The sequence below is a fragment of the Lissotriton helveticus genome, chromosome 12 (assembly GCF_964261635.1).
Source record: "Lissotriton helveticus chromosome 12, aLisHel1.1, whole genome shotgun sequence".
Lineage (NCBI taxonomy): Eukaryota > Metazoa > Chordata > Amphibia > Caudata > Salamandridae > Lissotriton > Lissotriton helveticus.
In genome coordinates this window covers 872,172,306-872,196,727 of record NC_136073.1, presented here as the reverse complement: position 1 = coordinate 872,196,727, position 24,422 = coordinate 872,172,306, and the positions used below count along the sequence as shown (strand labels likewise).

At 46.2% G+C, this 24,422-nt stretch overlaps 1 protein-coding gene across 2 annotated transcripts in view; it reads right to left on the bottom strand.

Annotated features, from left to right (window-relative positions):
• Window positions 1-24,422, bottom strand: part of CPAMD8 (C3 and PZP like alpha-2-macroglobulin domain containing 8) — a 1,183,022-nt gene that overhangs the window by 147,893 nt on the left and 1,010,707 nt on the right. The window lies entirely within an intron of this gene.

Genomic DNA, 24,422 nt, shown 5'->3' with positions numbered 1-24,422 from the left:
TGGGAAAAGGGGGCTGGCACGCGACTAGGTCCTGCCCTATGGGTGGGACCAGGAGGGGGGTGGTTACACCCACTTCCTTGGCGGGCTTTTCCCCAGCACAGGGTCTGGAGTGTCCCTGGAACTGGTTCAAGCCAGCCTATGCACAGTGAGCACCGGGGTGCCACGTGCAGTCACCTTCCTCTGAAGCCCTGCCTACCTACAATACACAAAACCCTGTCTGGGACGGTGCTGGCACCGCCCCTGGCAGGAAACCCTTTGTCCTTATCTCCTGCTCTGGGAGGACTCCCAGCAGCAGGAGGGCAGACTTGTGTCTCGGTGGCAGCATCCATTTTGTGGAGCTGAGGCTCTGTTTGACTTTAACCGGGGTTAGGGGTTACATACATGTCGTGTCCCTCTAGAAGGGTGGAATGCTAACCCCGTCGCCAGAATTGGTGAGGGGTTAGTATTCCAATTCGTATGACACCTTACTTGACATGTTTTGATAAAGCGATACCAGAGTTGGCATATAACCGCGAGGATTATAATGCACTTAAGAGTATATGGTATGCGATATCATGGAAACGGCTAAGGGATGGATCCCGAAAGCCGCAGACAGGCTCAGCTCATGCCAGAGCACCATCTCACACGATTCCAAGCACTCTGCCTTCAGGATTGTTAAGGCCTGCCATAGGAGTGACTGATAGGAGATCTGTGTGTCCATTTTAGGGTTAGACATAGGTATACTATATCTACAGCAAAGGGTGAGTACACCACCTTGCCCCAGCTGTCGTGCAGCCAGTTGTGTCAGTTTAGTTAGTCAGCCCAGGGGTGGCATAATACATGCTTCAGCCCCTGGGAGACTTCTGGGTACACCTCAGCCCTGGGTACAGGGACTTGGAGAGGGCCCAGTGCCAATTCAGTACCTGAGTACAATTTGGATAGAGAGAACAGCTAGGCTGTGGGTCTGATTAGCAGGCCCACAGCCAGGGAAAGTCGTAAACCAGTGCAGCAAAAGGCAAAAATCTGGTTGATCATAGGATTGCAGACCCTACTCTCCTACAGCTTGTCTGTCCAGGTTCTTCTCTCTATCATTCCTGAGGGATTTTGCTGTTAAGCAAGGGAAATCTGTACAGGCTTTGCTGTTTTGTGGATTTTGTGGTGGAATTTCTAGTTGAAGTACTGGACAGTATAGCCTTTTTGGCTGCATTATCTGTCTTTAAATTCTCTCTTAAGTGTCTATGCATTTCTGCATTTTTTGACACTGTAAGAGATTATTTTTGATTGCTCCGGGGTCCACGCATATGGGCGGGACTATTCACTAGATTATGACTATAACAGAGATACCCCTACTACAGAACTGGAGTTACAGGACCGAAACTACTCCTTCCCGTTCCTCTGCCGCCAACAAACAGTGACTCCCTGTCACTGCCCCCCGACCATCCAACACCTGTCGGGGGGAGACTCCAACAGTTCCTGCCCGTCTGGAAATCCATCACCACAGACAGGTGGGTCAGGAAACGTATCCAGTTCGGCTATTCTTTAGGACTGACATCCACCCCACCACCCATGCCCCCAAAACACCTTCCTATGTCAGCAGAGCACTTGCACTTATTGCAGCAGGAGGTTCTGGTGATGCTGCAAAAAGGCGCAATAGAGCTCGTGCCAGTAGAGGAAGAAGGCACGGGGGTTTATTCCCTGTACTTCTTAATCCCAAAAAAGGACGGCTCACTCAGACCGGTTCTAGACCTACGCCCCTTGAACGAGTACATCCTTTCAGAACACTTCCACATGTTGACACTGCAGCAGGTTCTTCCCCTGTTACAACAGGGAGACTTCCTCGCAACCTTGGACCTCAAGGATGCTTACTTTCACATACCACTCCACCCCTCCCACAGAAAGTACCTCAGGTTCACCATCCAAAACAGGCATTACCAGTTCAAGGTACTCCCCTTCGGAGTGACCACTGCTCCCAGAGTGTTCACAAAATGTCTGGCGACAGTGGCGGCACACCTCCGGAGACAGGGTATACATGTCTACCCTTATCTGGACGAATGGCTCGTGCAGGCAAAGTCAGCCCAGCAGTGCGCCGCAGACATGTCCCACACCATTCACCTCCTTCACAGTCTAGGATTTACACTGAACTACCCAAAGTCACACCTTCAGCCAGCCCATGTGCGGCAGTATTTAGGAGCGACGATCAATACTCTGGCTGCCACAGCTCAGCCAAACCCAGCGAGGATCGATAACATCCAGGCGCTGATCCAAAAGTTCAGACCACAACACTCACTCCCAGCGAGAGTGTTCATGCAGTTGATAGGCATGATGGCCTCCTGCATCTTCATAGTCCCGCACGCGAGACTCCATATGCGTCCGCTCCAAGAATGCCTAGCGCATCAGTGGACTCAGGCTCAAGGACAGCTAAACGACCTAGTGTTGGTGACGGGTCGGGCATACAGCTCTCTGCATTGGTGGAATCCACACAACCTTTGCAAGGGCCGACCGTTCCAGGAGCCTGTGCCACAGATTACACTGACAACGGACGCATCTCTCCAGGGATGGGGGGCTCATGTGCTCCACTATACAGTGCAGGGACTATGGACACCGCAACAAAGGAAGATGCACATCAACTACTTGGAGCTGATGGCGATCTTCATGGCACTCAAGTCCTTCAAAGTACATCTGTGCAACAAAGTCGTGTTGATCCGGACGGACAACATGAGAGCCATGTACTACATTCAAAAGCAGGGAGGTACGCACTCTCCACAGTTGTCTCATCTGGCTCAGAGCATGTGGAAGTGGGCCATTCAGAGGAACATCTTCCTCATGGCGGAACACCTCCCGGGCACGGACAATCAGATGGCGGATCTGCTCAGCAGGTACAGCCACCAGATGCACGAGTGGGAGTTACATCCATCAGTACTCCGCCCGTACTTCCAGCAGTGGGGTCATCCAGAGATAGACCTGTTTGCCACGGAGGAAAACGCAAAATGTCAAAGCTTTGCCGCCAGGTTCCCTCACCCACTATCGCAGGGCAATGCGATATGGATGAACTGGTCAGGCAGATTTGCGTACGCTTTTCCCCCAGCGCCTCTCATTCCGCTGGTGGCAAGAAAGCTAAAGCAACACTCGCTGACGCTCATCCTAGTTGCTCCAACGTGGGCGCGACAACCGTGGTACACCACGTTCCTCGAACTCTCCGTGGTACCGCATCAAAGACTGCACCTCACACCCCTGCTCTTAACGCAGAACCGTGGCGACATTCAGCACCCGGATCCGCAGCAGCTCAATCTGGCGATCTGGCTCCTGAGGTCTTAGAGTTTGACTACCTTGATTTGCCCCCTGAATGCATGGACATCATCCGGGAGGCAAGGAAGCCCACTACCAGAGCTTGCTATGCAGCAAAATGGAAACGGTTTGTCATCTACTGTACCGAGCACGCTATCAACCCGCTCGATGCATCCATTCCTAATATCATCTGCTATCTGTTGCATCTTTACAAATGCAATCTGGCATACGCTTCCATTCGGATACACTTATCCGCCATAGCAGCTTATCTACAAAACAGGCAGCATCTCTCTGTCTTCAGGGTGCCTGCCATTAAAGCATTCCTAGAAGGGCTAAAGCGGGTCATCCCTCCCAGGACCCCGCCAGCTCCTGTGTGGAACCTCAACGTGGTACTCACCAGATTGATGGGTCCCCCCTTTGAACCTCTACATTCATGTGAGCTTCAGTTCCTCACATGGAAAGTGGCTTTTCTCATTGCCATAACGTCTCTAAGACGTGTTAGTGAGCTACAGGCGCTCACCATTCAAGAGCCATTTATACAAATTCATTCAAACAGGGTGGTGCTGCGCACTAACCCCAAATTTCTCCCTTAGGTGGTGTCGCAGTTTCATGTCAATCAAACAATCGAACTGCCCGCATTCTTTCCCAACCCAGAAACGGTAGCAGAAAGGATGCTCCATACGCTTGATGTCAAAAGAGCGCTTATGTACTACATTGACAGAACACAACCTTTTAGAAAGACACAGCAACTCTTTGTTGCCTTCGCAGCCCAGCATAAAGGCAACCCCATTTCTAAAGCAGGAATAGCCAGGTGGATCGTTAAGTGTATTCAGATTTGCTATCAGAAGGCTAAGCGCACCTTAACGGTCCCCCCCAAAGCACACTCCACACGCAAGTTGGGGGCCTCCATGGCATTCCTGGGTAACATTCCTTTGGAAGACATTTGTAGGGCAGCCACATGGTCTACACCACATACGTTTACCAAACATTACTGTGTAGATGTGCATTCCAAACAGCAGGCAGCTGTAGGACAGGCTGTTCTTAAAACACTTTTTCAAACTTCTGCAGCTGGCACGGGCAGCCGCCGTTAATGGAGGGACTGCTATGTAGTCTATGCTACAGATATGAATTTAGCAGCCCACATGCCTCGAACTGAATATGCTACTTACCAGTATGCATCTGTTCTTGGCATGTAGGGCTGCTAACATTCATATCGCCCGCCCTCCTCCCCGGCGCCCGTAGCGGCTGCAGATTTTTCTTGCATTTCATCTCTAGCATGGCCATCACTTTCACTGTTCAACTCCATCTTTGCCACAATGGCTAAAAACAATCTGGGGATGGAGTCGATGCCCATGCGCACTGTAGTCCAGGGGAGGAGCCACCTATCTCGTGATACTTCGAAGACTCTTCCAGGACAACAATGTGCAATCATCCGGACCCAACACTAGGCGGCGATCTATGCTACAGATATGAATGTTAGCAGCTCTACATGCCAAGAACAGATGCATACTGGTAAGTAGCATATTCATTTCTGAATATATGGAGAATGAAAGTTGAACCAAATTGGTAGGAGTCCCTGTGAAAAAACAGAATGACTATTAATGATTTGTTTAGGAAACATAGGCAATGTATGGCGGGTACAAAATCTAGGCAATATGAAGTAATCTGTTTTTCGTCAGCAGCCAAAGCAGTGCAGGACAGGGCTTGATTCTAAAAATTGCTTGCATTGGGAGAGAGAAATGTGAGTAGCCACAGGTCTGTTTGCACTATGAGGGTTTTACAACAACATATTTTGATACTGTAATTCTTTGGTCTACAGCACAGGTTTGTTAAGACGAAGGGGAATAGATTGACAAGAGTCTGGGTTTATCCAGTATTGGGGTATCTTTCATAGATTCACATGCCTGAATCATTCCCCGTCGTTGAGGCCGGAGTCCCACGGTAAAAATATATACAATAGCAGTGCCTAAAAAATTCTTGTAGTAGGCTGGAAAAGCCTAAAGGCCTAACTAGGCCTCAAAACTTAGCAGCCTATCTACATCATTATGTAAAAATACCTGAAATAGTAGCCTCAGCCAATCAGCTGTCCTCACCCTCTAGAACCTTCCCAGCCCAGGCAGTTCTCCTCAGATTTTCACCGCACTTCGTGTGTAAGGGAGTCTCCCTGAGTGCCTACTCAGTTTTTTGGCTTTTTGGCTTTTTTCCTCAGAAAAATGTCTGAAAAGAAGGCTTTTTTCAAGGCTTGTGGAACCTGCTTTAAGAAGAGGGTCCATGTGGATGACCAGCACTCTGACTGCATTTATTGTCTGCACCCATCACATGTTGTAAAGGACTGTAGAATTTGCCGTGCCTTCCCTTCAAAAACAATCAGGGATAGGGAGGCAAGGGTTCTTTTGTGGTTGAAATCTTCTTCCAATGATGAGGACAAGGCCTCTACCTCCAGCAAGAGAGCCAGATCCAAGGAAAGCTCTTCTCCTGAGAGAAAGAAGAAACTTAAATCCTCTCAGAGAGCCTCAGAATCCTCAAAGAGTGCATCTTCTCCTCGGACGACAACTGTGAGTACAGCCCAGGCTAAAACTGTTTCTCTGGTGTCTGCTCATACTACTACTTTGACTTCTACTTCTACAACTACTTCTACGGTCACCACTTCAGCTATTACCTCACCTCTGATGTCTATAAAAATGTTGTCATCATCTGTGAAGTCTTCGACGACGAAAACTAAGTTACCAACTGTCCCGTCGTCGACGTCTCCGTCGACTACGGCCCCGTCTACCAAAACTTCCGGTCCATCGACGACAATCCCGTCGACGAAACCATCATCGTCGTCGACGAAGATCTCGTCGACGAAGACACCATCGACGGCCTCGTCGACGAAAGACCCGTCGACGAAGACACCATCGACGGCCTCGTCGACGAAGGACTCGTCGACAAAGACACCATCGACGGCCTCGTCGACGAAGGGTTCGTCGACGAAGACACCATTAACAACGGACAAGCCATCGACGGTTCCGTCGACGGACAATCAGATTACAATGGCTTCATCGTCATCGACGACAGCTGTGGCATCTGCTCATCCGTTGCCCAGTTCTACCCCTACGAAAGTCCAGTATACACATTTTCAAATGAAAACATATCAGCGAGATTATGCCCACATTTCTCCGCTTTTACCATCACATATTTTGGAGACATATATGGAGGTAGATTCAGATGACGGTGAGGAGGATGAGGGTCCTTTTGGGGTTGCCGGTCCCCTGTCTATATTAAATATCAAATACCAGGAGGCCGATGAAGATGATGACCATGGTCATTATGAGCATGAGGATTTCTCGACGCCATATCAATCACCCCATGCCAGACCTCACCAATCGGAGACCACTACTCAATTGCCATCTACTTTAATTCAGGATTTACAAGCAATGTTGGCCGACTATCGCCAGAGATTTCCTCCAACTCCGGTTGCACCTGTAGTGCCGGCTACCCCAGTTAACTTGCCAAGGCCTTCGTCACCGCGGACATCATTGTCTCCAAGACAAGATACTGGTCCAGCACCTCAACATGACACGGATACTTCTTCTCATGATGACGATGATGACAGGGAAGAGGGCGAATTGCCAGATAATACACCTATAGATCCATGGGAGGATTACGTCATTCCTATGCCTTCACCGCCTGCGCCCCACCCTTCAGATTCTTCACCTGAGGATATCGGCGGCTTTCATAATATTATGCAACGTGCGGCAAATAGATTTTAATTGACCGTCACAGTGGAGCAGTCTGACTGCTTTTTGCATGACTTTAAAGAGGGATATCGCAGAGTTACCAGAGCTATCCCCATTATTGAATATATATGGAAGGAGGGCCTCAACATCATGAAAACGCCTTCTTCCATTCCTGCAGTCCTTCCACGAATAGAGAAAAAGTATCGAGCACCATCGGATACTCCATCTTGTTTAATAGGTCACCCTCGACCAGACTCTGTCATATCCCAGGCTGCACAGCAGAAGTCCAAGAATCCTTCTGTTCCCATTTCCACACCACCTGACAAGGAAGGCAGGAGACTGGATGCCATTGGAAAGAAGTTCTCTGCAAATGCAGCAGCCTCCATTAAAGCTGCTAATTCGTTAGCTATCTTGGCCCGTTACGATAGGCAGATGTGGTCCGATCTGTCTGAATACCTTGAGTTGATCCCTGAGGATCAGCAACAAGAGGTGCGCAGGATCGTACTGGAGGGGGAAAGGGCAGCTTCGGAAATCATTGATTGCGCCCTTGATATTTCTAACACCAACTTCAGACAATTGGCAGGTGCAGCAGTACTTAGGCGTCAAGGTTGGCTCCGGGCTACCACCTTCAGGCCTGAGGTCCAAACAAAAATCCTGGACATGGCGTATGATGGAGATTCACTTTTTGGTAAACACATCGATGACGCTTTGCTGGCAATAAAGACAGATACAGAAACAGCTAAATCCCTTGGTACCCTACAATACAAGAGGGGATCCTTTAGAGGAGCAAGAGGCCATGGTTACTCCTCCAGGGGAACTATTCCAACCAGCAAAATCGCCAATACCAATCTCAATACAAACAACCGTACTATCAAAGCTCTTACAGACAGCCTGCCTCTGGATCTTTCTCTCGTCAGGGAGGGAAACGACGCTCAAACAATCAAGGGCGTGATTCCAACAAGCGCCAATGAGCTTTGCCGGACGTCAGCCATTCATCCTTCCCTTCCCGTGGGCGCCACAATTTCCGCCTTTTACCAACAATGGCGGACAATAACTTCAGATCAGTGGGTCCTGGATCTTGTCAGGAACGGACACACTCTGGAGTTTTTACAGAAGCCACCAACAACGCCGCCCAGGGGTCCCCCTCCCCCTCGTCTTCACTTACTCTTCAAAGAAGCCTTAAAGATGCTATGCAAGAATGCGATAGAACGAGTTCCTCCTTCTCAGAAAGGGAAAGGATTTTATTCTCGCTTCTTCCTCGTGGAGAAAACTTCAGAAGAGTGGCGTCCAATACTAGATCTGCGCAAACTCAACAAATATCTAAAGAAACAGAGTTTTCGCATGGTAACGTTGACGGACATTCTGAATTGTCTCAACAAAGGGGACTTTATGGCTTCTCTGGATCTGCAAGACGCCTACTTCCACATCCCTATTCACCCAAAACATCGCAAATACCTAAGGTTTCAGGTGGCTGGCGTCCACTTCCAGTTCAAAGTACTTCCATTTGGCCTCAAATCGGCCCCCAGGATCTTCACCAAATGTTTAGCCCCAGTGGCAGCAATGTTGAGGTCACAGGGAATACAAGTCTTCCCATACCTCGACGACTGGCTGTTAAAAGGACCATCGAGAAACTCCACAATGGAAGCGGTCAGGAGTTCCCTCTCCCTCTTTTCGAATCTGGGTCTGACTCTCAATTCGAGCAAATCTCTGCTTCAACCTCGTCAGGAGTTGACTTTTCTGGGAGCGGTCTTGAACACACGCCAGTGCAAGGCGTTCTTGACTCAGGAGCGGCAGAACAAACTGTTGAAACTAGCAAAACAAATCTTTGCAAGAAGGTCACTTTCAGTTTGGACATTTGCTTCCCTTCTAGGGATGTGCTCCTTTGCAATCAGCCTCATCGCTATGGCGAGACTCAGAATGAGACCGTTACAGGAGGAGTTACTTCGTCAGTGGAGGCAAGTCGACGGATCGTTCGACGACCGCATCAAAGTAACTACCAAAATGAAGCAAGCCCTTCTTTAGTGGTCGAAGGCGCCCAATTTGTCACCAGGCCTCACCTTTCTACAAGACATTCCAGAGTTCACCCTGACTACGGACGCTTCTATGGAAGGTTGGGGAGGTCACCTTCAGGACCTTCAGATCCAGGGACGATGGCCTCGTCGGTGTCGACGGAAACACATCAACAGCCTAGAGCTGAGGGCCATTTTTCTGTCCCTGCAAGCCTTCCTTCCCAGGATTGCGAATTCGTCCGTGCTGGTGCGTACGGATAATACCACCAGCATGTACTATATCAACAAACAGGGAGGAACAAAATCTCTCACCCTGTCGCTAGAGGCTCAGGAGATGTGGGAATGGGCCATACGCCTCGGCATATCCCTCAGAGCAGAACATGTGCAAGGCGTCCAGAACTCTCTAGCCGACAACCTCAACAGAGCTTTCACGGGCTGTCACGAATGGGAGCTCGAACAACATCAAGTAGAAAGGATCTTTCAAACTTGGGGAACACCAACGCTGGATTTGTTCGCCACGCAGCAGAACAGCAAATGCCTGTTTTATGCCAGCAGGTTTCCTCAACCGAGGTCCAGGGGAAATGCCCTTTTGATGAGATGGTCCGGAATCTTTGCGTACGCTTATCCTCCGATTCCGCTCATTCCGAAGGTACTGCAAAAGATGAAGAGGGAACATTGCACTCTCATCCTCATTGCTTCCCGTTGGCCACGACAGTTTTGGTTTCAGGAGCTCCTTCTACTATCTCAGCAGCCTCCACTTCGTCTCAAACCGACAGTGTCGATGTTAACAAAGGAGGGAGGCCAGATCCAACATCCGGATCCTCAATCACTGCACTTGCACGCTTGGCTCCTGACTTCCTAGAGTTCAAGGATCTTAACATCTCCTCAGACTGCAGGGCGATCTTATCGCAAGCCCGTGCTCAAAGTACCATCAAGACCTATCGTTTTAAGTGGAAACGATTCTGCTCATGGTGTGAAGAGAATAATGTTCATCCACTTCAAGCTCCTCCGGATGCCATCCTTCCATATCTGCTCTCTTTAGCTAGGGCTGGCCTGGTTTTTTCGTCCATTAAGGTGCATCTGGCGGCTATATCCAGGTTCAGGAAGAGTTCCAACAAACCATCCTTATGTTCCTCATCTTTGATCAAACAATTCCTTAAGGGGCTATTCCGAGCTTTTCCACCAGTTCGTCCTCCTCCTCCTGAGTGGGATCTTAATATTGTTCTTTCTCAACTTCTAAAAAGACCTTTTGAGCCTATTCATAAGGCGGATCTGAAGTTTCTAACTTGGAAAGTGGCTATCTTACTGGCTCTCACTTCAGCCCGCAGAGTCAGTGAGATACAGGCCTTCACTGTTACACAGCCTTTCTTACAATTCTCTAAAGACTTTGTGACACTTAGGACTAACCCAAGATTCATTCCAAAAGTACCAACTCAATTCCACATCAATCAACCGGTCAAACTCAAAACTTTTTTCCCGGATCCTAAGACTTCAGCGGAGAAAGTTTTACATTCTCTGGATGTGAAACGGTGCCTGAAGTTTTATCTTCAAAAAACAAAGGACATCCGCAAATCTACTCAACTTTTTGTTGCTTATGGTCAAGCCACCTTGGGTCAAGCTGTGACGAAGGCAACTATAGCTAGATGGTTGTCTTCCACGATTGTCTTCTGTCATGACAAAGCCAACAAACCTTTAACAAGAAAGGTCAAAGCGCATTCTACCAGAACAATGTCAGCGTCAACGGCCCTTTTCGCTGGAGTGACGCTGGAGAACATTTGCCGAGCTGCTACGTGGAAAAGTGTGCACACTTTTACCAAACATTACTGTTTGCAGTCGGCCGTTCATGATGATGCAGCAGTTGGAGAAGCGGTGCTGCAGCATCTTCTTCACTAAGGTTAGACTTTTTTACAGTCTTTTATTCTTCATTTGCCTATTTTAAGCATATGTTTCATTATGATGTTTTAGCGTTTTTAAAATGCTGTAATGTATATAATGTACTTATGAAGGTTTTGATGCATATGTTATGTCAACAAGTTTGTGCTTTATTACCTTCCTGGTTGTGTGGGGATGTATATGGTTTCTTTTGTCTCCCACCTTCCTCTAACAACAGACATGATGTCACTGCTTGCTACTCTGATTCAGGCATGTGAATCTATGAAAGATACCCCAATACTGGATAAGAAAACAAGTTACTTACCTGTAACTACGGTTATCCAGTATTGGTATCTTTCATAGATTCACATGCACCCACCCTCCTCCCCGGCACGGCAGTTCTGTTTTATGGCTACTCATTCTCACTTGTGCTGGGAAAATCTGAGGAGAACTGCCTGGCCTGGGAAGGTTCTAGAGGGTGAGGACAGCTGATTGGCTGAGGCTACTATTTCAGGTCTTTTTACATAATGATGTAGATAGGCTGCTAAGTTTTGAGGCCTAGTTAGGCCTTTAGGCTTTTCCAGCCTACTACAAGAATTTTTTAGGCACTGCTATTGTATATATTTTAACCGTGGGACTCCCGCCTCGACGACGGGGAATGATTCAGGCATTTGAATCTATGAAAGATACCAATACTGGATAACCGTAGTTACAGGTAAGTAACTTGTTTTCTTACCACCTATTGTTCCCTCACAATTTGTCTCTTGTAATAGAAAAAAGAAGGTGCCCAGTTGTAAAATTACTTTTTTCAGTGATGGACACTTGACACCATCTACCCATTTGTCCATAATTTTTTATGGTGCTGTTCAGCTTTAGAGTAAGATCCATTCATTATTTTGGTGATACACTGCAGCAGGCGGTTGTCAGGAATTTGCTGTAAGGTTAGGTGACTCTGCAGCACTCTTGTGCTTCACAAAATTTAGCGTAGGGTGCCTTCTGCATATGTTTTACATCGAACAAGAATACTGTTCAGGGATTAAACACACACTAGTGACTGTGGCTGCACTGTTGTTCCAATGCATCACAGGACTTTGACTTTGAGCCTCAAAAGTGTAGAAATAAATTCACCATGATGTTTTAGCAGCTTTAACCAAAGAAATTTTGTGAGAAATGTAAAAAGCGCATTTCAGATGGATACATCTGCCTGTGCATTCCTCACCTTTTGAAATACCCCTTGCACAGCATTCCACTGAAACTTTTTTCATAGCTCTCCCATGTCGACGAGGACATCACAATAGCACGGCTCCGCTCACAATTCCGTGACGTCATCGGAGCCATAGGAAGACCTCGTCGGCGTGCTGACATCAGTTCCCTTTTTTCCGCGCAGTCGATGCGAAGCGGTTTTCTAGGACTCTCCATTTCTTGGTAGTCTACATTGATACAGTTGTCTGTAAACTGTTTCTGTGCAATGGCTACGTAGAGGAAGGCTGGTTTTAAACCCTGTAGGGACTGTGGGGGTCTTATGTCTATCATCGACTGCCACGAAGATTGCCTTTGCTGTTTGTCGTAGGATCACAACGTCGAGGAATGTTTTTCGTGCTGTCGGATGAATCCGAAGGCACTTAAAGAAAGAGAAACAACGTTTTTTATGGCCCGGGCTAAGAAGGAGAAAAGAGGTCGGAAGAGGAGTAAGTCGAGGTCGAAGTCGCCGACTCCACACACCTCAAGGTCGTCCAAAAAGCATAAGAAAAAGAGGCGACATGGGTTCAAGCGTCACTCTTCGAATGAGAAGTCGATGAAGTCGGTGTCCCCAGTCCAGCTGTGTCATCGGAAGGATGACGTCTCTCCTCCTTCACCGCAAGTGATTCCGGTGCATTCTTCTGCACCGAGGGACTCTCCGGCGCCAAGCGAAGTGTCTCCTTCATCTCCGGCCTCTCTGATCCCGAAACTGGTGTCACCGGCGCCATAGCCAGAACCTGCCTTGCGCCCACGGCCTATTTCTGAATATGCAGTACCGAACCCGTACCCGCTTTTCCTGGCTTCAGTTGCGGGTCCTTCGCATTTTCTAAATGCGATGTATGGCATGTTTGCCAGGGTGGTTAACCCTTCCAGGACGCCTAGTGGCCCAGTGGGACCTCTTTCATAAAATTCGGACGTTCCCTAACATTATGCCCAGACGCACTTCATGCCCATAATGCAGAGGGCTTTGTCTTGTGCTCTCCCGACGTTGAGGTTCTAGATGCCGATTCTGTCTCAGGAGGGAAGGATAGACTCCTCTCCGGCGCCGTCGTGCCCTGGTACGGCGCCGTCTCGACTTCATGCTGCACCGCCAGCCACTCCTGAAGGGCTTCCATTAACGCCAGCTCCGACGTCATTGGCGTCACGTCTGGCACCGCCGACGCCGATTCCTAAGTTGCTATCAAGGAGGGAGGCTCAGAGGCTTCTGGAAGAGGAGGAATTCCAGAAACAGCAGAAGCAAGCAGAGGAAAGAGACATACTTGATACTGAGGATGGGGGCTTCAAGAGACCAGTGGGCTGGACACTTCGCCGGAGTGGGAACTCACTTCTCCCAAAGCTCTACCTTCTCAGGAAGTGGCCTCATACACACAGTTATAAGGAAGGCTGCTGATCTTCTGGATTTACAGTTGCCCACTGCGGAGGTCTGATCTAACATTTTTACTGAGGTTCTGCATCTTCATCGGAGGTCAATCAATCAATCAATCAGTGAATTTGTAAAGCGCGCTACTTACCTGTGAGGGTCTCAAGGCGCTGAAGCGGGGGGGGGGGAGCTGCTACTGCTCGAAGAGCCAGGTCTTGAGGAGCCTTCTGAAGGTGAGCAGGTCCTGGGTCTGCCGTAGATGGGGGGAGGATGTTCCAGGTCTTTGCTTCCGTTCAATGAAGCCATGACAAAACCAATTTTGGAGGTTCTGCCAAAGTGTCCAGAACGGTGGCAAGACGTTATAAGGTTGCACCTGGGGATCCTGCCTTTTTATCTCCTCATCCTTCACCTGAAAGGTTGGTTGTTCCAGCTTCTTGTTCCTCTAAGCAGCCGGCAGGTTCCTTCCCCTCCACTCGGGGAATAGGGATTCCAAGAAGCTGGAACAGTCTGCTAAGAAAGTGTTTTCATCGACTAGCATGACTTTGAAATCAACTAACGCTCCATTTAGAGGAAATCAGTAGCAGCAACAGCAGCAACAACAACATCCTCTGTATAAGTCATACAAAGGGAAGAGAAGAGGTCATCTGCAAGGGGCCGCTTGCCAACAGGTCTCTTCCTCCTCCTCGTCCTCGTCTGTCACCCACACTGGTTCCACAGGGAAACAGCTCTAGATCCCCCATCCAGGAGCATATTGGACCCTTAGGAGGCTGGCTGGCCCATTTTCTACAAAATTGGAAATCTGTTACGTCAGATTTATGGGGTTTGAATCTTGTAGAAAATGGAGTTTACCTCTCCTTATCCTCCTCGCCAGGGTTGGTGTTCAGAGGACCGTCTGTTGCTCCTGCAACAAGAGGTCCTGTCCCTGTTACAGAATGGTGCAATAAAGGTTGTTCCGGAGCAGGAAATGGGTCATGGATGTTAGTTATGGTGTTTCCTGATCCAAAAAAAAGGACGGCCAATTGAGACCGATCCTAGACCTAAGGATCTTGAATTTTTACCTCCAACAGGAGAAGGTCAAGATGTTGACCCTAGCTCAGTTTCTTCTGACACTGCATCAGGAAGACTGGATGGTGTTGATTGATTTACAGGATGAGTATTTCCACATTCCCATCCTAAAGTCGCACTGGAGGTATCTCCGTTTTACAGTGGGGGTCTCAGCATTATCAGTTTGCCGGTCTTAAATCCGCGCCAAGGGTCTTTATGAAGGTGATGACAATGGTGGCAGCGCGTCTTAGAAGATTGGGGATTCCTGTTTTCCTGATGATTGGCTGCTCAAAGCAGGGTTGTCACAGATGGTGCTTCATCATCTGCAAGTAGCAATGCAACTGTTGTTTGGCTGGGTTTTTCGATAAATGTACCCAAATCTCACCTGGTGCCCTCTCAGCGCAACTTGTTCATAGGCGCAGTACTGGATACTACTGTGAGTCGTGCCTTCCTGCCTCCTCAGAGGATTCTGGACATACAGGCTATGATTCCACTGTTTCAAAATGGTGCGGTTGTTCCAGTCCTGAAGGTGCTATGTCTGCTCGGACTGTTCCCTTCCTGCATACTGTTGGTCCACCATGCACTCTGGCACATGCGGGCACTCCAGTTGTGCCTCCGCAGACAGTGCTATCAACACAACGGAGATCTCAGAGAAGTGGTCAGAATCTCCAGAGACACTGCAGTGGAGCTGTCTTGATTGAGTGTTCCAGACAACCTGTCTCAAGGGAAGCCTTTTCAACCTCCTTCTCTGCTGGTCACAGTGATAGTAGATGCCTTTACTCTAGGGTGGGGAGCTCACCTGGGGGATCTGGAGATCAAGGGCCTTTGGTCTCCAGAGAAAAGATTGCTTCACATCATTCGTCTGGAGCTTTGGGCTAAATGTTTGTTTCTCAAGACCTTTCTTTCCTCCCTTCCCGTTCAGTCAGTTCAGGTCCTGACGGACAACACTACTTTAATGTGGTACATCAACAAACATGGAGGTGTAGGGTTGTATCGGCTCTGCAGAGACGCTCTGCCACTCTGGTCGTGGGCTCAGGAACACCAGATTGGCGTAATTTGAAATCATGTGGCCGGGGTGCTAAATGTGCATGCAGACAGTCTCAGTCGGCAATACTCTGCCGATCATGAGTGATGTCTTCATCCGGAGGTGGTCCACTGCATTTTCAGGATGTGGGGGTTTCCTCGGTTGGACCTGTTTGCCATTCATGAGAACGTGCACTGCACATCGTTCTGCAGTCTCTAGTATCCGATGCAGGGAGTGTTGGGTATGTGTTTCAACTAGATTGGAGCTTTCAGCTTCTTTACTCGTTACCTCCCATACCCTTGATTCCTCAGGTTCTGCGGAAGAATCGCCAAGATCGGGCCAAAGTCATATTGATCGCCCCGGATTGGCCAAGAAGGGTGTGGTTCACAAATTTTCTTCACCTCTCAACACCCCATTCACTCCGTCCCCCTCTCAGAGCAGACCTCCTCTCGCAATCGCAGTGGCACAGGTTCTACACCCCCACCTCCAGAGCCTGCCCCTTCATGCCTGGAGATTGAACGGGGAAAACTAAGTTCTTTCTCTCTCCCACCGGATGTGGTGGATGTTAGATTATCAGCCCGAAGATACTCCCCCAAATCTGTCTATTCCAGTAGATGGGCTAGATTTGTTAAATGGTGTGGAGAGAGTTCAATTGATCCTCATGTTCTTAGTTTTTCCCTTTCTTTCGCTCACCAGGGTTGTGCTGCGGCGACTGTTAAGGGCAGCTTGTCAGCCTTTCTTTGTTTGCCAGACCAACCATCGTTGTTTAAGTCTCCCATAGTCATGAGATTCATTAAGGGTCTCACTAATAGATTTTCTCCCACTCCTTTTATTATGCCTCAGTGGGATTTAAACTTAGTTCTTACTTTGCTAATGGGGTCTCCTTTCGGCCTTTACATAGTTGTCCGTTGAGGCTTTTCTCATTCAAAAAACTTTTCTGATTGCGATTACCTCTGCCTGGAGGGTTACTAAGCTACAGGCTCTTAGTACTAAGCCTCCTTTCACCACTATCCATGCAGACAAGATGGTTCTCGGGACCAGAGTTGCTTTCCTACCTAAAGTGGTTACTCCTTTTCACCTAGGACAGTCCATCACTTTACTCACTTTCCATCCTCCCCCTTCCAAGGAGGAGGAGAGACTTCACCGCTTGGACCCTAAGAGGGCGGTCAGCTTCTACGTGGGTAGAACCAAGGACTTCATTGGTTATGTGGGGAAAAATTAAGGGCAAGGCTGTCCATAAGCGAACGCTGTCTAGGTGGATCATCCTGTGCATCAAGATCTGCTACGCTTTGGCCAAGAAGGAGCTGCCTGATGGTATTAGAGCTCATTCCACTAGAGCAAAGTCTTTTTCTTCGGCTTTGGCTAGAGGTGTCCCCGTTGAAAACATTTGTAAGGCGGCAAATTGGACCTCCCTCCACACTTTTGCGAAGCATTACCGCTTAGATTCGGAGGTGAGGAGGTACGGTCATTTTGCACGTTTTGTGCAACAGGATTTTTTGGTGTAGGTAAGCGGACACCCTCCTGCGGGAGCGGGACTGCTTGGAGATTCAGTTCAAAAGGTGAGAAATCCACAGCAGATGTATCCATCAGAAGAACAAGTTACTTACCATTGGTAAAGCTTTTTCTGGGTAATACGGTATCTGCCTGTGAATTCCTCACTGACCCACCCGCCTCCCCATTGCCAGCCTACTTATACCAAAAAGATTTTTGGGAATGACATTTTTGTATTTCAATGTCATTTGAAATTATATGATGATGTGTCGCTAGGAAATGTCAATTTTTTACAATTTTCAGTTTTCTCTCCTCTTTGAATCGTATACTGTGTATATTTGTGCATCTTTTGTAAACTGTATATACTTGATACATTTCAGTTCACCCCATAAAGGCAAAAATGGGTGGAACTGACGTCAGCACGCTGACGAGGCCTTCTTATGGCTCCAATGACGTCATGCGGAGTTGCGAACGGAGCCGTGCTATTGTGACGTCGATGTGGGAGAGCTATGAAAAAAGTTTCCCTGGAATGCTGCGCGTGGGGTAATTCAAAAGGTGAGGAATCCACAGGCAGATACTGTGTCCACCAGAAAAAGCATTACCAAAGGTAAGTAACTTGTTCATCAGGGGGATCACCTCCGTATGAAACCCCCTAAAATTAAAGCGATAAGCTCCAATTGAGTTGACTTTAATGTATTTATGTATTGTAGTAATAGGATACCAGTTAACTGTAACAATGGTTTTCAGCTTGAAACTGTTCTAGAGTCAAATGAGGTCCGTTTTAATGCTGACTTTCTATTTGTTAACTGTTTTTTAATCTTGTATAACGGTTATTTGTTACCACATATGTATGGTAACTCGTGTTTTCTTACGTCTGAATGAAATTAAATTTTGTAATGTTTTTTAGGCCATCCAGATTTTTAATTAATTATATTGGAAGAGGTTATTTCTTGTGTTTTGTATGTGTTGTACTTTTATGGTTTTTCTTAACCGAATAAAGTGGTTAGACTGACTGAGTCAAATGTTGTGCATTATTGTGCCATTTTCTGGGTGGGTCTGAAAGTGTTCCCATTGTACCTATTTATTTATTTTTAGCCTTTGGGCTTCAATCAGTGGAGATTCAGTATGACTCGATAAAGATGAAGCCCACAATGGCCCTGTATGTACCTTTTTTTCACTCCTTTTTCTTCACTTACTCCTCTTTCTTTAGGGAGGTGGGAGGATCATGTGACCGAAGAATAGCTTCAAGGTGCAAAACAATTGCTCAGGCAAGTAACCGGTATCTTTTGAAACATTAAATCTTTCCTAGATTCACATGCTGTGCATAGATTATGTAGTGGTGTTTTCCCCCTTGGAGGTGGGCTGGAAGAGGGGGCTGTGCCAAACAACTGTTTTATAATTGACTGGTGTTTGAGCTGAGACAGCTACATAGTAATGTTTGGTTTTGTGTCCAGAAGACCATGTTGCAGCAGAGAAAATGTCCTTTAAATACACATGTTTGTTTGCTAAATGGTATCAACTGAATTGGCGGCACAATCCCCCTTGTTATGGTGCTTTTGGTAGCCCTGGTCTCTAGTATTCGGAGAGCATGTGCACCAATAGACTATTCACATTTTCCAATATCTTGAGTCTCTGAACATACTATATAATAGGTCTTCTAATATCTAATGTGTATAATGCTCTTTCTGTTGTGTTAGATGGCTTTTGGACAAAAAGAGGGTAAACTATACATTGATTCAAATGTAAAATACTACCTTTGGAATTAAAGTATGGTTTGTCCTAATCACTAATTTAGGAACAATTAAGTATGGTTTCCCACTTGTGAGTCCTTGTAACTTATTAACTCGTATCCAATATATGATAGCTACTAGAAAATCGGTCTTAGGTAAGGTCTGTTAATATTGTCTTATTTATTAGTTGGCTCAATAAGCACATTTATTGGGCCCACCAGAATGAGATTTAGGTTTCACTGAGGTGGTGGAACTCAATCTAGGGGATCTAACTTTTGGATCCTTCCAGGGACAGTAGGTACTGGCATTGTAATTATTTATTTTTGTTGATGTGATTTGTTTATCCCGCTACGGCTGATCTTATTGAGGCATACCTGAGTCCTGCTTCTAATAAGCAAGTTTTGGAAGAAATAATTACTGCAGCACTAGTTAACCTTTGCACATGTTTATTCCACACCACTGAGTGTCTATGCCATTTTGCTTCATAACATTTCCTTGGTGATTGCTTTCGTGCCTCAATAATAGCTTTACATTTATCAGGGCGATGCTAATGTCCAAATTCTAGGACCTCAGAAGCCTTGAGCCCCACCTGTAGAGTGTGCCATTTAGGCTGAAAAATAATTCCCCTCTGTATTGTAAGTCGCTTTTTATGTGCTGGAATTTTTATTACATTTTGATAAGACACCTTCGTGAGATGAGTGTCATATTTGACATGGACATCTGGTACCACTAGTATCAATAATTTTTGATATTTTAAAAGTGTTTATTACTGTCTGGATAACTAGTATAAGAGTAAAAGTGTATGCATATTTCCAGTACCAGCTTATTGTCAGTGCATTCCCTTTAGACTGTGGAAAGTAATACCTGGGTGAATTTTGTGTTTCCATGTGTTGCAAATAGATTTATGTTTGACTTTCCCCACGTATTCAAACAGAGGTCTAGTTCAGTTTATTTTCCCTACCTTTCAGGAGTCATGTCTACTTGTCTGCTTAAACTATTTGCCGGAACATTTTCCACACATGATACGTAATGTGCGATTACTATTACATCTTTTATGGTCACCCATTCCCCTCTCTTGTGTTATCCATGACTGGGTATAATATAGTGTACCCCACCCCCATGCTTGACATAATACATTGTTGTTGCATTGGCTGTTAGAATTGGTACAGTCATGTACCAATTTGTACTTGGCCTTCAAAATCTTTTAAGAATTGAAATCATTTTTTACTCCAAATATTTTGTCTTACTGAATCTTCTCTGACAGTTATCCTCAGATTTTCAGATTGTTCATATACGTACCCCATTCCAGATGTGATGCATCTGTTGCTGTGATGGAGCGAGGAGTAGGTAATTGGAATTGTCTTCTCTTTGTCATGTTCTCTTTGTTCCACCATTGTATTTCCCTTTCAACTTTGTAACAACCACATTCCCTTTCCCTAGTGTGTGCAACCATTGGTTGCTTAATCATTCCTGAATTGGTCTAATTTGTAATCAGACATTTGGAATTAATTGAATACACAAGTCATCATCCACAGTGTTTTTTTTCATCCTTCGCTGTCACACAATGACACATCTGGTAAAGGGGAATCATTTCATACAGTGCTTTATTCTGTTCAACAAAGGTTTGATTATACACATTGTATCTAATGAGGACCTCTACAGCTTTGTATTCAAAGGCACATACAAAGCACTCTATTGCATAGGGGCTACTAAGAGCAAATCCAGTTCTGCTTCTGATGAAGTATCCAAACCAGCATCAGTGTAATGAGGGATGAGCAAGTTATCTGCCTCCTCATTATTGTCTTCATTGTGGGCAACCTGCTCAAGACCTTGAAGACCAATGCAGTCAAAGAGAAATAGGGCCTCAATCCTCCTGAAGAACAACCTCCAAGGCAAGGGGACAAGAGGACCCATGGCAAGATGTATAAGTAATGGATGTTAAGCTAAGCTACACTCACAATAGATACTACTGTACTGTTATTTGTTAGAAAATGCCAATTAAAATGATTTATAAAAAAAAGGTGGGGACAAGAGGACAATGTTCCTCAGAGAGACTGAGCAATTGATTATAGTATAGTGCAACATGGGGTGTGTCCTACCCAAAGCCAGTTTTGGATCCACAATATGAGTTGTGGAATCCTGTACCAATTCCTTTTGACCTGTGGATGCACCAGTAGCGGCTGGCATCTACCGAGATGGTGGGGAGGGGCAGCGGTGCGTGGGGGAAATATTCTTTTTTTTTTAAATTAAAAAAAACATCCCTGACTTCACTCGACGTCCTTGCTCTGGAACCTCTCCGTCACTGCAACCGGATGCTGGAACTCCTTTTCCCAATCCTGCCCTGCTCACATGCAACATGCGAATAGCGCCAAGATTGGTGGGATCAGATTCACTCGGTGCTCCACAGCGCCCTGGAGGCCTGCACTGTCTCTCAACCCAGCTGTCTTAAGACAGCTGGGTTGAGAGTTTTAAAGTGCGCATGTGAGGCTGACCCTCTCAAGACGGAAAGCCCAAAAGACATGCACACTTTAAACAGTGCACAGTCAGCCCACCCTCCTCCCTGCTGAGTGACATGCTACTGTCACTCAGCAGCGGCCCTGTCCTGACGCTCGGTTCGAGATGGGGATGAAAAATAAAATAGTAGATATTTACCATTTTTTCAGCTTGGAGGATTTTTAAGTGGGGCGACGCTCCTCCACTCTAATGGAGGAGCCGCTCCTGGATGGCACCCACAAAAGAATAACTGGTGGAGTCTGGGGCAAGGAAGTTGAGGTATGACCTAGCATCGGAATGGAGATAGCTGAGGAGCTCATTGAGGGAGAGCACCTGCTGGCAGGGTCCATCTTATACAGGTACAACATTGCCTCCTTCAAAGCCACAGTTAGCTAAGGAGTTGATTATGATCTGGCCCGCATTTAGTGCAGGAGCAGAATCAGATCAGATGTGGATGCTGAAGCTGGAGTTGGGCTTCTGGAGCACTGAATATGAGACCTTCCCCTGGAGCAGGAGCATAGAGATTCTGAAGAGCTCCATTTGGACTTTTTGTGTTTTCTTTTTGACTTGTTTCTTCGACTTCGTCTTGGACTTACCCAAAGAAGGTGCAATGGGCCAGGAGTGACCTTTAGACTTGGAGCAAGCCTGACTTAGGGCCCAATTTAGAATTAGGTGGACGGAGTAAAGGCAGTTGTGGTGGCAGAGGACTTTATGTCTGCCACTCTGTCTTTTCTCTGTCCACCGAAGTTAGTGTTTGCAGCTGGCCTTGTGGTGAACTTTCTTGGTTGTATCAACTGCCATGACATTGGTTCATACAAAGACATTTAAAGGTTTTGTGTGTCTCATTGGTGACAGGCACTTTCACCAAACTTTTAAAATATTTTTCTTTTTCTTGGACACCCTCCCAAATGGATGTTTGTTGTTTGAAAAAAAACTAATGGTCTCAACACCATGGCAGTTTTTTACAGTGGTGTGGGGGCATTTATATATTTTTACTGTCCCTAAAAAAAAGCCATCCAAATTTTACTCCATCAGTCTAAACCTTGTGGTCCTCCCAACTTTAAATCTGGCAGGTGGATAGGGTGATTCAACCCCTAAACTAGACTCTTAATTTCTAATACTTAGTGGCAAGGAGTTTAGTTTCGCTTGTTGCTCCCTGACGGACTTCAGATGCATCTGGGAGCATTTGTCGTAGGACCTGAAGTCATGTTTGGTTTTGAGGCACGAGAGAAGGAAATCATGCGGTTCCATGATATACGTCCGCTTGCAACATACGCAGTACAGCTTAAACTATATTTTTGGGGATGGAGGGGGCACGTCTCTGCACAGTTTCAAAACGTTTTGGTTAGAAAACTTTGAAAAAGGTTACAAATCGAAGATCGTAAGCTCCAGATCTGTGTTGATGTTTATGTAAAAAGAGGAACTGGCATCAGTGTGCAGGGGTGACACAAATACATGGCTCTGTGTCATGTCTGGAGATGGGACTGGGCCACAACAGAGGCTGATGGTGCACAGCAACTATTGCAAGATTGTAGGAAGTTTACAGATCCATTTTGGCACTTGGAGAGATTTAAAGATGAAAAGTCTACGATTAGAAGTATCCGTGATAAAGAAAGGCTGTTTACAAGTGTTATAAGCGAAGCAGAGTGCCTGATTTGGGGTGTGGAGGATGGAGTAGTGTCCTTTGGACTGGCAGAGGATATTATCTCTGCCATGCTAAGGGTGCTCCACCCACCAAATTTAGAGCTCTGCAGTCATCTCTGTACATTGAGAGGAGCTGCCGTGATTGCAGTTTCTTTCAATGTGCTAAAAGTTGCATGTATGGTTTAGGTCGATTTAGACAGCCGTACAATAAAAGTTTGACATTTTTTTGCTTTAAAAAAACAAACTCCCAAAGTGGGATTTTTTTCTTTTGAAAAGTCAGAACAAATTACTTCCACACCATGGGAGTTTTCGCCCAGGGTCTGTGGGGGTAATTATTATTATTGTTTTCCTGCTCTCACTGCCAAATATTTGCAGGTGGTGATGGACAGGAAAAAAGAAGCATTACACCATCCAATGGTCACTCCGCTGTCAGGTTGTCGATGAAGTATTCCGTTTGAAGAGCTTACAGGTGCGCCTTTGAGAGAATAGTAAAGGTCTACCCATCTTTAAATGAGGTGGGCAGATCAAGATTTTGGCTGACAGAGTACTCTGTTGTGTTTCTATCAAACTGTAAATCAGACCCCAGATCATGAAGTGCCTGAATCATGACTCTTGCAGTAACAGCTGTTAAGCTTTGTATTAATTTCACAGATTCTTTGCATGGACTGCAGGTATGAGGAGTCCAAAGCTGAACAACAACAAAAATCGGAATTGAGATCTGTTAGCCTTATTGGTGCCTCTGAAAGACCATTTCGACTGGCGCAGACTGAGTTATATGGTTCAGTAGCTGTTGATGTTAAAGAACATGCATATAAGAAGCACAATGGACTGCATATGGGTTGATGGCAAGTTGTTTCTATCACACTTTTGTGTGTTTCAGTGTTGTTTATCCAGTATTGGGGTATCTTTCATACATTCACATGCCAGAATCATTCTCTGTCGTCTAGATGGGAGTCCCACAGTAATATAATCAAACAGTATTTAAATAATCACATGGGCTATAATGGCCCCTAGCCATGTTTTACATAGCCTATCCATATCTTTTTTAAAATAGGGCAAAAGGTTGAATGCATCCAATCAGCTGCTAGCACCCTCTAGAACTCTCCTAGCAGAGGCAGTTTCCCTCAGATTTTCACCGAATGTCATGTGTGAAGGGAGTCTCCCTGGTTTCTGGAATTTTCCTGAAGGTTGATCTTTTCAACATCTGAGATAAGAAAGACCTCTTCTCTTCCAGGGGATCCTCATCAATAGTCATAAGCACTGAATATTCCCGCCCATGTGCGGGACCCCGGAAACAATATAAAAATATATATGTAAAAAACACATATATCTCGCTCCACATATATGTATGTACATATATTATTTTTCTCACACCAATGCAGCTACATAACTGAGGCTAAAACAATGTAAACACATATACATGCACTGCAATTAGTAAGGAAGCAAAAGAAAAACACATTAGGTCAAATAACCTTTGAACTTTGTGTTTTAATGAGTAGACCACTCATAAATCCTGAAAATTGCTTGTAAATA